Below are 17,371 nucleotides of genomic sequence, written 5' to 3'. Positions count from 1 at the left end.
CCATTCCATACACAAGCATACGTATATTTGTGGAACACTTCTTATGAGAGGTGAAGCCTAGTTTGGTACCGGGCATGCATAGGGAGTAGGGGCAGTAGTTTCTCACGATGCATACAATAGTCAAGAACAAGTCTCTTGACATCCGATGGCATCGCTAGAACAGGTCCTTCGTGAAGACCGGCTTCGTGGGGTGGAAGTAGTCCCGATACAATCGGAAGTGGTCACCCTCTCGATCGTGCAACTAGTTTCCCCTGCAAGTCCTAGACGAGCCCCTATGCATCGGCCTCTGCCTCTTAGTGTGCTCGTCGATGATTGAGGTCGTGACAACCATGATCTCGAAGAGTCGTCTGAATCCTCCTCAACGAGTTGTCTAGGGCTTCCTTGACAAAGAAGTCGATCATCTACATGAGGTCCATCTGCAGGGCAACAATAATGGATCAATGGGCTGCCTACTTGCCGTGAAATGGCCAAAAATGTTCTAGGGGTTCCTACCGAGCAATTGGCCAAACAGGTCACAGATGTCGATGTCGATCGGTGGTTCCGAGAGAAAGAACGGCAGGGCAGGGACTGCAACGAGGCCAACAAGGTCAGTCCACAACATCGGCACCAATTGTGTCCTCCGGTGAGTTGCGGGCCGAAAAAAAGGTGTCCACAATGACGAGCGGCAGGGCACATGTCGAGATCGCCCTAGAGTTGCAATGGAGAGGGAGGGACGCGAATTGGTGTGGTGGGCGGGCCTCGGGCCGAGTAGTTGAGGATAGGAGGCGCTGACTCGTTTCTTTGTTTTCCGCGTGAACACATTATGAACTTAAAATTAGGCTGTAAATGCATCCAGGCAGACAGACCAATTAGTTTGTATCGGGTTACTGAACTGAGATTTTAATCATTTCTTATCAGCGTGAAGGAAAATGGTGACAACTGAAGCTACCCTCGTTTTACTTAGGGCATCTCCAGCGGCGCGACGCAAACGGTCGCGGAAATGTGTCTGGCACCGCCTCCAGCGGAGCGACGCAAAGTGACCGGGCCGTCCGCGGAGACGCAAACCTGGCCCAAATATGCGCATCGGATGCGTCTCTGGCGGACGCGGAAAGTGTCCACTTGCGTCTGACGGACGTTTCGTCGGGCCCGCCTGGCAGCGACCCTGCGTCAATGCGTCTTCTTAAACGCGCTAGCGACTGGTGCCGTTGCGTCGCTTCGGCAGTCTGTGTCACGTTAATGGCGATGCCTCGGCTACCGAGCGGCCGCCCACCTCCGCCAACCACGTTAATGGCGACGGCACGCGTTCCGTGGCCACCGCATGCCGCCGGCCTATATAAAGGGGCCGCGCGTTCTTCTTCCTCATCCACTCCTCCAAAGAAACTATAGCCGCCACAAAGCTCGACCATAGCGCCGCCTAGGTGTTCTTGCGATGCAGCCAGGCCCGCGAGGAAGTCCATGGCCCGTCCTGGTGGCCGACGAGGCGGTCAAGGCCGCGGCCCTGGGCGCCCCCGTAGCCGGGGCAGGGGCCGCCGTGGTGGATCAACTACGGCCCCACGCTCGCTGTCGCCTGCGCCCTCCTCGTCGTCGCAGGATTTTCCAGTTTGGGTGATTGGGTGTGCCCTCGAATGTTCTTTCTTGGCAGCGAACATACGGAAATCAACACAACTGGTTTCTTTTTTTTATTTTATATTTGTGTCGACCATGGTTCAAACTATGTGTTTGTTTGTGTAACTCATGTTCCAAACTATGTGTTAGTTTGTGTAAAATCATGTTTCAATATCTAATATTTGGAACTATGTTTAAATGGAGAAGAGGAAAAATAAAGAAAATAAATAAATGCGTCACCTCGCTGGAGCAGCCCCAGACGCAAACGGACGGCGCGGACAAAAACGGTCATTTTAGCGTCCGCAGCGCGACACAAATAGACGTTCACGGATATTTAAATGCATCGCGGCGTTGGAGATACCCTTAGATAGCCATGGAGAGTGGCGCCAACGATACAGGGGCTGCGCTAGCCTACGACCAGCGGGGTGGGGAGGCAGAGGAACAGAGCATGGCTAGACCAGTGCCAGCCTGCCTATCGAGTGAGTGGGGCGGCCAAACCAAAAGCCTTGCTGCTGCTGCCATCTCTTTTCTTCTTTGCTAGACTGTGCGCGGGCCCGTTGGATTGAATGCCTAGCTAGCGCGAGCATGTTCTGCACCTCTCTGCCTTAGGTACCTCCAGCGGCGCGACGCATTTCGGACGTCGAAACGGACTTTGCGTCAGGCCAAATGGTCGAAACCGTCCGGGTGTCCGTTTGTATCGGGGGTGGCTCCAGCGGTACGATGCATAATTTTTTTTTTCATTCATACGCCATAATTTTACATGAGATAAAAAGGACATAAAAGCGTGCTAAAATGCGCGCTGTCTACTGGTCGTCGTCGCTGACGAGGTCAATCAGCTGCGGCGTCGTCCATGGAAGCTCGTACGCCGACAGTGGAGGAGGTACCGCCGCATGGGCAGGAGGCTGTGGCTAGGGATCCCACGCTGGAGCAGCAGGCGGAGCGCGGACGTTGGAACGCGTCGGCGTGGCCGGAGGAGTCGCCGGCCTCCCCTGCGCGAGCGCTGACTCGCGGAGCTGGATTGCGAGCCCGTCCCACAAATGTCCGGCGGCTGGGTCTCCGGATCCCACGCCGGTCCGCCGTCGCCGTGGTCGTACTGCGGCATGGTCACGTCGCCGTCCTCGTCCTCGTCGCCGTCCTCGTCCGCGTCCTCGTGGTCGTTCTCTTCTTATGGCGATCTCGCGCTCGAAGTAGTCTACGTCGGCGAGGTAGGCAGCGCGGCGCCGCGCGTCGAACTCCCACGTCCCGAAGCAAATCCAGTTGTAGGAGTTTAGCGCGTACGCCGGATCCTCCCGCAGATCCGGCGGCAAGACCGCGCGGCGGTGGCGCACCTCGTCCCGCCGCTCTCGGCCCTCGCACGTCACGGGGGGGGGGGGGGTGGGGGACCGGCCCGCGCCGCGAGTTCTGGTACCGGCCGGTTTTCCTCCCATAGCTGCCGCACGAGGTCAACGCGGACGTACCGGCCGACCCGCGCCTTCTTGCCGGAACGCGAGCCGCTAGCCTCCTGGCCGTTCTTCGTCTTCCTGAACGGCCAGCATTTCTTCCCCATGGCGTCGGTGTGGTGGCTACTGTGGGATTTTGGCAATGGTTTTGATCGGGGAAATGGGCGCCGGCAGCGTCCCTTTAAGAGGCTCCGTCGTCATTTCGCCTTCAATGGCCTGCCAGTGCAACGCGTACTAGCTGCGCACGCTCGCGGAAGTCGAGGCACACCATTAACTCAGCCCCTGCAAAGGCTGCAACGCGCCGCCCAGAAGTAATACCGCGGAAATTGTTGTGCCGCTGCCAGGCGGGCCCGCGCGAGGACCGAGCGGACACTTTGCGCGTCCGCGCAGCGTCCGCCGAGAAGCAAACCTGGCGCATATTTGGGCCAGGTTTGCGTCTCCGCGGACGGCCCGGTCACTTTGCGTCGCCCCGCTGGAGGTGGTGCCAGACGCATTTCCGGTCACGGCGGACACAAACGGTCGCTCAGCGTCCGTTTACGTCGCACCGCTGGAGATGCCCTTAGAGCATCCCAGCCGTTGGGCCTTCCCAGACCGAAATCCGGCGCTATTTAGGGCCGGATTGGATAAAAGTTTGATCTAGGGAGGCCCATTTTCCTAGTGGCGAGTTTAGGATGGATGAAAGTTTTTGAAAAAATACACCGAATTCAGATAAAATTGGGCGAAACTCATTCAAACATAAGCGAAATTTAATGGTATTTATATAGGCCAGTTCGTACATAAATAGGGTGAATTCGTACATATATTTGAATTCGGCGTTAGGCAAACTAAAACTTAAACTAAAAGCGGCCTTCTACATGCCGAAATGGTGGTAGAAGGCCGTGTAGTTGCCGCCATCGTCGTTGTCGCTGGAGTTCCCGGCGTCCTCGGGCGGCGGCGCCTCGTGCCATCGGCTGGAACCCTGGCCTGGGTCGCCGGTGCGTGGCGGCGTCGGCCGGTACAGGTCATCGTCGCTGCTCTCCTCCAGTTTTATCAGCGGCGCGTTCTTGGGCACGGCGTTCCTTGCTGAGACGGCGAGTCGCCGCGCGGCGGCCAGGTCCAGCAGCCGCCTCCTGGCGCTCCCAGTCCCGCCTGGACCACTCCAGCGCGGCGTCGATGGGGAGGGTGTTGTCGGCAGGCACCAAGTATTGCAGCGACCTAGCGATCGCCTCCTCCAGCGCGGCGTCCTCCAGCGAGCTGGTTGGCGGCGGATGTGGCGGCGACCTCCTTCTTCGCGGTATTCCTCTTCCGCCCGCGCGATGGAGAAGCCGACTGGTCGCGGATGACGAGGGCACCGCTGTTGCGCCCTCATGTTGGCGTTGGAGACGCCGGCTCCTGCTTGACGGGGTAGCGCGGAGTCGCCGCAGGAGGTGTCGATCCGCCGGACCTAGAGGCGGACCTGGATCCTGACGAGGAGGAGGACGTCGCCATCCTCCTCGGCGTCCAGGAACTACCGTGTCGATGTGACACGGTAGCCGCCTCCGGCGGTGGCATCCTTAGAACTGGGGAGTTCCCACCCTCGATGTGCGCGAGCATATTGGCGAGGGTGCAGCCAGGCGCGCTCCACCACCGGTGGCGGCCGGCGGCGTTGTTCTTTGTCGGAGGAGGAGGAGGGCCATCATACGCGGTGAGTTCGCGCTCGTACCTGCACCGGGGAAGAAGCGCGGATCCGCGCGCTGCTCGTCACTGCGCGTTGATCTCCGCCTCGAGGGTTGCCCGACCCATCGGCGGCGGCGGGATCGGGACGCCGCCCGCGCTGAGTCGACATCCTCCCGGCGCGCGGAAGTCCGGCGGCGCCGGGTAGCCCGCCATGTGGAGGAGCCGGCCCTCCCATTGGTGGAGAGAGCGGCGGCCGAAGCCATTGTTGGCAGTGCCGTCGTTCGCCATTGTCGGCTAGCTTTGCTCGAGATTGGGGAAGATTTGAGAAGATGAGAACAGGGCGGCCGGCATGGTGAGTGCGGCCAGACGCGGTAGTTCGGACATAAATATAGGTAGACGCGCGTGAAACCGAGGCGATGACATTAACTCGCCGCGTGGAAGCTACACGTCCGGCGAAGACTGATCGGCGTTTCCCGCGCTTTCGTTTCGTCCGGAGTTCCCGAGCGCTCCCCGGGGGGCGGGGATGGCCTTGGCTCCCCGGATGGATGAAAGGCCTAATCCGGACGAAAACGAGGAACCGGGGGCGCGACTGGGCCGTTTTCGTCCATCTGGATGAAAAAAAGTCGTCTTGGGGGCCTCGTCGGGGAGACGGCTGGAGATGCTCTTAGCAAAATATCAAACTTTGCTCCGTTGAAGAAGAACATATCACCAGTAATTAGAGCATCTTCACCGGCAGGCCCCAAATAGGCGCCAGCACTACCGTATGGGGAGCGCCGACACAACATCCTCTATTTGGGATGCTGCTCCCACACCAGCGCCCCATACGTCAGCCTCGATAGATTTTGAAATTTCAAATGACATTTAAAAACCGAAATTCGTATGAAATTCATACGAAATTTATACAAAAGTAACTTGAATTTAAATATGAATAAAACTTAAACTTAATCCTGATATACTGGCCGTTGGTTGGGGCGCTCGATGGCCCTACCTTGTCGTTGTTCTTCGCCTTTGCCGCCTGCGTCTGTGCCCACTTCTCGTCCCTTGCTTCGCGCATCTGGTGGTGGAGCATGGCGGCCGGCGTCGCAGGAGCTTGCCGGCGGCGCTGTCCCCGCGCTTCCAGCCTTTCTCGAGAAGCTTCGATCTCGGCACGCCTCGCCTGCTTGCGGGCGAATGCCTCGTAGTAGCGATGAGCATTGAGCTCTGCGAGCTTCTGTCGCTCCGCCTCCGTGAGGAGGCGTCCCGCCTCCTCCGTGGCCGCTCGCTGGCGTGAGATCTCGAAGACGTGCTCCAGGTTCACGTTGTTGACGAACTCGCGCTCCTCCTCCTTCAACCGTTGGTAGCGCTGCTCGTTCAGCGACACGAGTATCACCGCCTGCGCCGGGTGAGCGGGGGCCTGCGACGGCTCGCCCCACTGCGCCTCCTCCTCCGCCGCCTCTGCTTCTGCGTCTGCGACGTAGGCCTCGTGCCACGCCACAAACCGTGGGTCCTCGTTCTCGTCGGAGCTGTACTCCGCGGCGGGCTGCGGCTGCGGTGGTGGTGGAGGCAGCGCGCGGCCGTTGAGGCTAAGCATCGAGTAGGTGGTCTTCATACGGCTCGGCATTTTGAGGTGTAGAGGAGAGAATGGAGTGGCGGCGGTGGTGGAGATGAAAGGATAGCACTGCGGTGGTGGACGGCATACGTACTATATAGCGGTGGCAACTACCCGCATTTACGTCGGCGTAGGCAACTGGACGCCGTGTGGCCAGTAGCTGCCCTCGTGGCCACCTTGGTTTCCGCGCGGGAGACCATTAAACGCCGATGACCAACCTTCCCGCATCGCGGCCGATGCGAACCATCGCGTCCTCTCGCTGCCAAGGCACCCCCACCCATGAAAACCATCGTTCCGCGAGGCGCCGGCGCGCCCGATTCACGCCCTTGGCCAATGGGCCGGCACGGGGATGCCGGCGATTCTATTGGGCTCGAAAACTAGCCGGCACCGTTTGGGGCGCAATGGTGCGAGCCCAATAACGACCCGGACCCCAAATCGCTATCGGAGCCGTCGGTGGAGATGCTCTTAGGGCGGAGTTTCTCTTGCTATCGGAGGGGCATTGGTTATGCATGGGAGATTTCAATGAGACCATGTATGGTTCTGAACATTTGTGTCGGAATCCTAGACCAGAGTGGCAAATGCGTGCCTTTCGAGAGGTGATTGAGGATTGCTCGTTACAAGATATGGGCTGGACGGGTGTACCATTTACATGGGATAACAGACAAGCGGGGCAAGCTAATGTAAAAGCTCGCTTAGACCGTGCCCTAGCTAATGAAGAATTTCGGCAGCGCTATGAGCATACGTCGGTACGCCATATCAGTACTACGGAGTCCGACCATTGTTTGGTGCTGGCAGAATTTAGAGAGTCTTTGAATGGTGTGCGGCTGAGGCCGAAACAGTTCAGATACGAGAATGTGTGGCAGTCGCATGTGGACTACGACAAGATTGTTACCGACTCCTGGCTGAAAAATCAAGCTAGCAAGGGCTTCAAGGAGTAGTTGATTCTCTGCAGTCACTACAAAGGGAGTTGGAGCCGTGGGGTGCAAAAGAATTTGGTGCCTTGCAAAGAAAGTCCGTAAGCTGCAGCAGAAATTGGACAAGCTGCGCCGTCAGTCTGTGGGTCGTGGACCGACAACTGAAAAAAAAAAGTATTGTCAAGCAGTTACGGGAGGCTCTTCGCCAAGAAGAAACTTGGATGCGGCAGAGGTCGCGTGTCCGATGGCTCAAGGAGGGAGACCGGAATACTGCATACTTCCATGCACAAGCAGCTCAGCGAAAAAGAATCAACAAAATTGCAAATTTGAGAAGGCTGGATGGTTCAGTATGTGTGAATGAAGTGGGGGATAAATGTGAGGTTCAGGCTTTTTATCAGAATCTATATACCTCCCAAGATTTTAGTGATCTTGGGGAGCTGTTGGACTTTGTTCCGGAGAAGGTTTCTATGGGAATGAATGAATTACTAACTAATCCATTTAGTTCAGAAGAGGTGAGGGTGGCGTTATTTCAGATGGCGCCCTCGAAAGCTCCAAGGGTGGATGGTTTCACGGCGGGTTTTTTCCAGCGTCATTGGAATCTTGTTCAACACAAAATAGTGCCCCAGCAATTTTGGAGTTCCTGAATGGTGGTGATTTACCTGTCGGGCTGAATGATACTTCTATTACCTTGATTCCAAAGGTTCGCAACCCGCAGCAAATATCACAGTACCGGCCGATATCTCTGTGTCCTGTTCTGTATAAGATAGCAGCTAAAGCAATTTCAAATCGTCTGAGGGGTATCCTAGATAAAATTGTTAGCGAGGAACAGAGTGCTTTCGTCCCTGGACGCCTTATCACCGACAATGTGTTGGTGGCTTTCGAAAGTGTGCATTCTATGAAAAGGAGGAAGAAGGGGGAGAATTATTCCTGTGCTGTAAAGCTGGATATGATGAAGGCTTACGACCGAGTAGAATGGCGTTATCTGGAGGCGATCTTACTCAAACCGGGTTTCAATATCACTTTTGTTACGTTGTGTTGGAGATATTCCCAAGAGGCAATAATAAAGTGGTTATTATAATATCTTTGTGGTTATAATAAATGTTGACATACCATGCTATAATTGTATTAAACGAAACATTGATACATGTGTGTTATGTAAACAACAAGGAGTCCATAGTAAGCCTCTTGTATAACTAGCTTGTTGATTAATAGATGATCATGGTTTCGTGATCATGAACATTGGATGTTATTAATAACAAGGTTATGTCATTGGTTTAATGATATAATGGACACACACCCATATGAGCGTAGCATAAGATCAAGTCATTAAGTTCAATTTGCTATAAGCTTTCAATACATAGTTGCCTAAGTCCTTCGACCATGAGATCATGTAAATCACTTACACCGGAAGGGTACTTTGATTACATCAAACGCCATTGCGTAAATGGGTGGTTATAAAGATGGGATTAAGTATTTGGAAAGTGTGAGTTGAGGCATATGGATCAATAGTGGGATTTGTCCATCCCGATGACGGATAGATATACTCTGGGCCCTCTCGGTGAAATGTTGTCTAATTAGCTTGCAAGCATGTGAATGGTTCACAAGAGATGACATACCACGGTACGAGTAAAGAGTACTTGTCGGTAACGAGGTTGAACTAGGTATGGAGATACCGATGATCGAACCTCGGACAAGTAAAGTATCGCGTGACAAAAGGAATCGATATCGTATGTAAATGGTTCAATCGATCACTAAGTCATTGAATATGTGGGAGCCATTATGGATCTCCAGATCCCGCTATTGGTTATTGCTCGGAGAGGAGTCTCGACCATGTCTGCATAGTTCACGAACCGTAGGGTGACGCGCTTAAGGTTCGATGTCGCATAAGTAGATTCGGAATATGAGATGGAGACCGAAGTTTGTTCGGAGTCTCGGATGGGATCCAGGACATCACAAGGAGGTCTGGAATGGTCCGGAGAATAAGATTCATATAAGGGAAGTTGATTTCTAGGTTTCGGAAAAAGTTCGGAATTTTTCTGGTGATAGACTGGAAGGTTCTAGAAGGTTCCAGAGGGGTCCACCATGGGGTCCATGACCTAGGGAGGAAACCATGGGCCGAGGGGGTGCTGCCTTGCCCTAATGGGCCAGGCGCACCAAGCCCCAAGGCCCAGGCCGGCCACCCCTTAGGGTTTCCCCAAAACCATATGGGGGGATCATCTTGGGGGGGGGGGGGGGGGGGGAAGTTTCCCCCTCCTCCTTGTGGCCGCCGGACCTAGGTGAGATGGGAGCGTGGGGGGGCACCCCAACCGACCTCCGCCCCTATATAAAGAGGGGAGGGGGAAGGGGCGCAGCCCATCCCTCAGTCTAAACCCTGGCCGCCCCCCTCTCCTCCACCATACGCTGCTCCGGCTTAGGCAAAGCACTGCAGTTTTTTCCTCCACCACCACCACCACGCCGCCGTGCTGCTGGGATTTGGGGGATATCTACCACACCTCCGTTGCCCGCTGGATCGGGGAGAGGACGGGTGATATGTCCAAAACGTATCTACTTTCCCGAACACTTTGCTATTGTTTTGCCTCTAATTTGTGTATTTTGGATACAACTAACACGGACTAACGCTGTTTTCAGCAGAATTGCTCTGGTGTCTCATTTTTGTGCAGAAATCCAACTTTCAGGAAAATCCTCGGAATTTATGTCGAAGGTTTATTTTTCCAGAAGAATTACGGAGCCAGAAGGGCAAGCCAGGTGGAGGCCCGAGGCCCCCACACACTAGGCCGGCGCGGCCCAGGAGGGGGGCGCGCCGCCCTACTGTGTGGCCTCCTCGGCTGGCCTCCGACGCCCTCCTCTGTACTACTTAAGGGTTTCGATCTAAAAACGCGAGACGAGAAGTCGAAGCCGCCAGAAACCTCCCAGTACGCCGCCACCGTCGCGAAACTCCATCTCGGGACCAGAAACTCCGTTCTGGCACTCCGCCGGGACGGGGAATTGGAGGAGATCATCGCCATCATCACCATCGACGCCTCTCCATCGACCAGCAATGTTTCCCCCATCCATGTGTGAGTAATTCCCCCGCTGTAGGCTGAAGGGGATGGTAGGGATTGGATGAGATTGGTCATGTAATAGCATAAGATTGTTAGGGCATAGTGACTAGTGTCCGTAATTGGTACTTTGATGATATTGTTGCAACTATGCTTAATGCCTGTCACTAGGGCCCGAGTGCCATGATCTCAGATCTGAACATGTTATTGTTTCATGATGATATGCATTGTTTTATGATCTTACCTGCAAGTTGTATACACATGTCGCTGTCCGGAACCCGAGGCCCCGAAGTGACAGAAATCGGGACAACCGGAGGGGATGGCAGCGATGTGAGAATCACATGTGTTCACGGAGTGTTAATTCTTTGCTCCGGTACTCTATTAAAAGGAGTACCTTAATATCCAGTAGATTGCCTAGAGGCCCGGCTGCCACCGGCTGGTAGGACAAAAGATGTTGCGCAAGTTTCTCATTGCGAGCACGTACGACTATATACGGAACACATGCCTATGGATTGCTTTGTACTTGAACACCGTTTTATTATTATCTGCAAATGCCCTGCTTAGATTGTTACATGAGTTTCTCTCATCCATGCAACGCCCGTCATCCATCCCTGTGCCTACAGTATTTTAATCCTGTTGTTTACTATAATCACTACTGCTGTCTTTGTTATTATGCTGTTGTTATTTCACTACTGCTACTGCTATAAACTGTTACTACTGATAAACTCTTGCGAGCAAGTCTGTTTCCAGGTGCAGCTGAATTGACAACTCCACTGTTAAGGCTTTCAAGTATCCTTTGTCTCCCCTTGTGTCGAATCAATAAATTGGGTTTTACTTCCCGCGAAGACTGTTGCGATCCCCTATACTTGTGGGTCATCAAGACTATTTTCTGGCGCCGTTGCCGGGGAGCATAGCTTTATTTGGAAGTTCACTTGGATTGATATTGTTCGCTGCAAATTCTCCATCATGGGTAAGTCTCGCGATCCTAAAGTCACCATATTACCATCCACTACAAGAAAAGGTACAACTCTGAGTACCTCTGCTACTCTTGATTCACCATCTGTGATAAGTCAACTTGTTTCACCGCCGCAAGCTTCACTTGCTGGTACTTCTGCTGAATCTGAAAATTCTCATAATATTGATAATGTTTCTGCTGTGCTTGATGATAGTGGTTCATTGGGATCTTTTCTAGATGCTACAATTGCTAGGTCTAGACAAATTGAAAATACTGAAACTCCTAATGCTGCTACACCTGTTAATTCACCTGAGTCTGTTGATTATTCTAGTGATGATCCTGATGAGGATTATGTGGAGCTTAATGATGATTTTATTGATAAATGCAATGCTATTACTGATGCAAGAAAAATTAAAAAGTTTCTCGCACAACATACTGTTAGATATAAGCTGTCTCCTGATCCTAAATTTGCCACATCTTCTATAAACATTAAGGATAAAGATTATGATTTTTCTCTTGATCTATCTCATATAGCTATTGTAGAGAAAGCACCCTTTTGTGCTACTGAAAAAGAAAGTGCCGTAGAACACATGAATGAACTTTCTTCTATGAGTAGCTTGTTTTCTGATGATGTCAAGATGCGTACTTATTTTGTTGCTAAAATTTTTCCTTTCTCATTAAAGGATGATGCTAAAATTTGGTATAATAATTTACCTCCTGGTTCTATTAAAAGTCCAGGTGATTTGCTTGGTATTTTCTTTCGGAAATACTTTCTGCTAGTGCTCAACATGCTGCTTTACAGAAAATTTATAGCTTTGACCAGGAAGATGGAGAGAAATTGCCTGAAGCTTGGGCAAGATTTTGCTCTCTTATCAGAGCTCGACCCGGACATGATTTGGAAAAGCATGATTTACTTGACATATTTTATAGTGGACTAACCGTTGAGTCTAGAGCATATTTGGATAGTTGTGCTGGTTGTGTTTTCAGGAAAAGAACTCCAGATGAAGATGAAAAATTATTGGCTAAAATAGGCCGGAATCATGATGATTGGACTATACCTGAACCAACTTCGACGCTGACGTGGGCATAACCCTTCGGGTACTCGACATTGCCATACCCGGTGCAAACTATGAAGCTGGACCAGCACAAGGACTCGACAAGCTGGACCTGCACGCGTTAACAACTTGGACTACAAGGAAAGAAGACTCCAATACGAATCCTACTAGGACTCTTGTAAACCCTAGTTTGGCTGATATATAAAGCCAGGCAGGGGCACCCCTTAGGACACAACCAGAAACATAATCATAGAGGTGACACGTCTAGAAACCGCAACCCGCGGATTAGAACTAGACTAGATCCAACAACTCCGCATATGGCGGCCCCCTGTACACCTATATTCATATACTGGATTGCTAGCAGGACGTAGCGATCCTCCACCGCGGGGATGTGAACCTGGGTACGTCGTGTACCACCTCGCTCCCGGAACTTCCGTCGTCGCCTTTCTCTAAAACCCAAGCCCCTCATGGTGGGCATTGCCGAGGAACCGCCTCGTCAATTGGTGTCGTCTGTGGGAAACGCGACGACTGGATTTTGTCATCCGGGCGAGATCCATCAAGTTTATCATCAACATCATCGGCAAGATCGCTGAAATCGAGAAAAAAGAAGTCAAGATTCGTCATCATCAACGTGTCCAGATCGCATCTAGGAAGAAGTCAACCTGCAGGCGGCAAGGACCTATTTGTTCTAGTGATCTACTCGTTCGATTGATCAAGCCATCGGCTGCACTACTGATCACAGAGAAGAGAAGAAAAAATAGGAGAACGAGAAAAGAAAAGAGTCTAGATCGCAACTTCCAAGGAAAAGGAAAAGCCCTATTCGATTCTTGGTCGCCTCGCGTGGCCATGTCTCCTGACAAGATTTATGCTGCTACGTTAAAGGCCAGGAACTGCCTTAACCAAGCGAGACTGTGGAGCACCAACAGGCGTAAGGGAAGAAAAGAAAAGGAAGATCAAGGCCATAGGATACTGCGTCAGCGCGACAGTAGTCCAGAGGAAATACCTCGCCATCATGTGCTCGCCATATTCGGGGACGGACCTGTTATATCGATTGCACCCGACACACGTTCGCTGCGCCATCTTCATCGGCTGTGCTTCTCCCTTGTATGGATCAAGTCAACCGAAGTCTATTAGCAATGAACATCCGAAACCGAAATATCAGTTTTTGCGTCGTAATATGACTGCAGATCGGAACAAGCTTCGACTGCTTCACCATGCACAGTCGCCACGCTTGGGGCTCGCTTGTTGCATCGCGGACTCGATATATTCGGGAGCTCGTCCGTTGACTACTCTGACCGCGCCCGCCGTCACGCAGTCGTCATACTGGGGGCTCGTCTGTCGCGAGCCCGACGTTATGGACTGGATATATTCGGATGCTCACCCGCAGTGGATCGGCTATATCAACCGCGTCCTTTTCATCGGCCACGTCAGGAGCGCCGGTTCGCTGGGCGCTGGTTCGCTAGAATCCACGCTGGAATTCAAGAAGATGTGATCGCCACGCCCGAGGCCCAACATCTACTACGTCAAGATACTACGTCAAGATCTACTACGTCGCTGAGAAGCATGATCACCACGCCCGAGGCCCAACATCAGCGCTACCAGGCGCGCGGTGCAGATTAACTATTTGTGGCGGTAATCATGCGCCGTCGTAGGATCCGATCTGTGGATCTCGCCGGGAAAGGTGAAGGCGGCAACGCGGAATCCCAATTTCCACGTGGCAGGACTCTGGCTTGATAGTCCACTCGTCGCTACGCGTGCACCCGACGGCTCACTCGGGTTCAAGCAATACTGATTGAGCAGGAAGGTCAAATAAGGAGTCATCGATCAGCACGCACATGGATCGCGTTAGCCAAAGGTGTCACTGAATCGGTATCATGCGAACTCTCCAGGAAGCATCAGATTGGCCGCCCAGCACATGTCGTCATCCCGATCTGTGTCCAAACTTGGAAACAGCAGCCGTCTTCGGTCCGGGTTCAGTTCAGCCCGGCAAGTACCAAGGCAGGCAGCAGACCCATTGCTTCACGTTCGGGAAAACCACGAGCAATCAGCGAAGTACGGCACGCTTGGAGAGTCTGCCTGCATGAAATTAGCGGCCAAGATGCTAATTGCATGCGCAAAACAGCAATCAACCAATAACCATGATACTCCACGTGAAGAAGAAGAAAAAGAGATCAGCAGCAGCATTTGCATCGGCAAGTTATCAGTCTACTCTGCAGTATATTTTGACTCCACCGTCTGGGACAGCCTCATCGCTATCACAAATACTCTGGCGCTACGAGTGACTCCGCGACATGGTGATCAAGCAAGAGCGCGCAACTAACTTGCACGTACGGACTTCACTACTTCGACGGATTTCACTACTCCTCGGACGAAGACGAGAAGACGGTGACAGTTAGCACACCCGAATACTCGGGGGCTGCCGACGACAACAACAAAAATTCATCGGCATCTACAAGCAGAAGACCCGAGTCGAGCACCTCCTCGGATGAAGACCTATTGCTCCCATCGGGAGCGCCGGTTCGCTGGAACCCAAGCAGATATGAAGACTATTACTCCCATCGGGAGCGCCGGTTCGCTGGAACCCGAGAAGATATGAAGACTCAAGTTTTGAAGAATTGCAGTAATTCGGGACACCCGAACTGTATCGTCAGGAACCTTGTTCATATATTACAACGAACCTCGGGGCTCACATTCCCTTGAAGATTCGACTCTATTCACAGTCCCTTGAAGATTCGACTGTGCTCACAGCCCCTTGAAGATTTGACTGTGCTCACAGTCCATTGAAGATTCGGCTGTGCTAACGGTCCCTTGAAGATTTGACTATGCTCACAGCCCCTTGAAGATTTGACTGTGCTCACAGTCCATTGAAGATTCGGCTGTGCTAACGGTCCCTTGAAGATTTGACTATGCTCACGGTCCCTTGAAGATTATTACGAAGACCTTGCTCTTTTCCTTCGCTATAGATGCCTCAAAGAGTGCCGCAGATAGCAAGGATCATGAAGCAACGAATACCTTGCTCTTTTCCTGCGCTATAGATGCCTCAAAGAGTGCCGCAGATAGCAAGGATAATGAAAAAGCCTCTGAAATTACGATTGCTATGATGCAAAATCAACGAAGACCTTGCTCTTGTCCTTTGCTATAGATGCCTCAAAGAGTGCCGCAAATAGCAAGGATCATGAAGCAACAGGGACCTTTCTCTTGTCCTTTGCTATAGATGCCTCAAAGAGTGCCGCAAATAGAAAGGATCATGAAGCAACGGGGACCTTTCTCTTTTCCTTTGCTATAGATGCCTCAAAGAGTGCCGCAGATAGCAAGGATCATGAAACACGTACGAAAACGACCCACGGTCAAGACATGCATCGGTTGAAAGCAAAGTTACGCATACAACGGGTTTAGCAAGACCTGCAACACGAGCTGATCACTCAAATAATTTGCTGACCAACGAATACACATACGTCTAAACGGGCAATTAAGATTTGCTCCTTCAAAATTTGCCAACGGCATTAACACGGTAAAAGTACATATACATGTATCTACCGAACAAAAGGTCTCGACTACACAATCCAAACACTTGGATGAAGTAGCCAAAATACCTATTTCGACTTGAGTTTATTCACGGTTGCAAGCATCAGTGCCCAGACTCGGGGGCTACTTCCATCGGGAGCGCTGGATGCGCACCCGATAAAAATCATCGGCTCCTCCTGGATATCATCCGAATCATCGGCTCCTCCTGGATATCATCCGAATCATCGGCTCCTCCTGGGCCATCATCCAAATCATCGGTTCCTCTGGGCCATCATCCAAATCATCGGCTCCTCCTAGGCCATCATCCAAATCATCGGTTCCTCTGGGCCATCATCCAAATCATCGGCTCCTCTAGGCCATCATCCAAATCATCGGCTCCTCTAGGCCATCATCCAAATCATCGGCTCCTCTGGGCCATCATCCAAATCATCGGCTCCTCTAGGCCATCATCCAAATCATCGGCTCCTCCGAGACATCTACGGTATTTGACTTAGCATTTTTAACACCCTATACATAACTATTTCATATTTATCTACAGGCTCGGGGGCTACTCCCATCGGGAGCGCTAATCGCGCACCCGATAAAAAAATGGAAGCCTCATCGACATCAACATCAAGACCTTCGAGTAGTACAACTTGAGTCTATGCGTGGCTGCAAGCACCCGCCCATAGACTCGGGGGCTACTCCCATCGGGAGCGCTTCGCGTACCCGACAGAAAGCAACTTCGACTCTACATCAAGCACAAGATTCAACAGATGATCAAGACATTCAGCGAAGACAATCGGGAGCGCTTCACGCACCCGACAGAAAGCAACTTCGACTCTGCATCAAGCACAAGATTCAAGACTCAGTAGAAGATCAAGGCATTCGGTCGATGGCAACTTTAATCCCTGCCCGAAGCTTCACTTCGGCCAGGCACTCGGGGGCTACTAACGTGGGCATAACCCTTCGAGTACTCGACATTGCCATACCCGGTGCAAACTATGAAGCTGGACCAGCACAAGGACTCGACAAGCTGGACCTGCACGCGTTAACAACTTGGACTACAAGGAAAGAAGACTCCAATACGAATCCTACTAGGACTCTTGTAAACCCTAGTTTGGCTGATATGTAAAGCCAGGCAGGGGCACCCCTTAGGACACAACCAGAAACATAATCATAGAGGCGACACGTCTAGAAACCGCAACAAGCGGATTAGAACTAGACTAGATCCAACAACTCCGCATATGGCGGCCCCCTGTACACCTATATTCATATACTGGATTGCTAGCAGGACGTAGCGATCCTCCACCGCGGGGACGTGAACCTGGGTACGTCATGTACCACCTCGCTCCCGGAACTTCCGTCGTCGCCTTTCTCTAAAACCCAAGCCCCTCATGGTGGGCATTGCCGAGGAACCGCCTCGTCAGACGCCGATATTGAAGAAGAGGGGTTTGATTAAATTAAATGATGAAGATATGAGGGAAGCCAAGAAATCTCTTAAGGAGAAAGGTATTAAATCTGAAGATGTGGAGAACTTACCTCCCATAGAAGATTTATGTAAGATAATTCCCCCTTCATCCACGATTGAGGTAAACTCTCTTCAACGCTTTACTAGGGAAGATATTCCGTATTCAAAACCTCCTGCTCAATGCTTAG

This window comes from Lolium perenne, chromosome 5 (assembly GCF_019359855.2).
Source record: "Lolium perenne isolate Kyuss_39 chromosome 5, Kyuss_2.0, whole genome shotgun sequence".
NCBI lineage: Eukaryota > Viridiplantae > Streptophyta > Magnoliopsida > Poales > Poaceae > Lolium > Lolium perenne.
The sequence above is the reverse complement of the archived record's forward strand: the minus strand, read 5'-3'. Positions refer to the sequence as shown.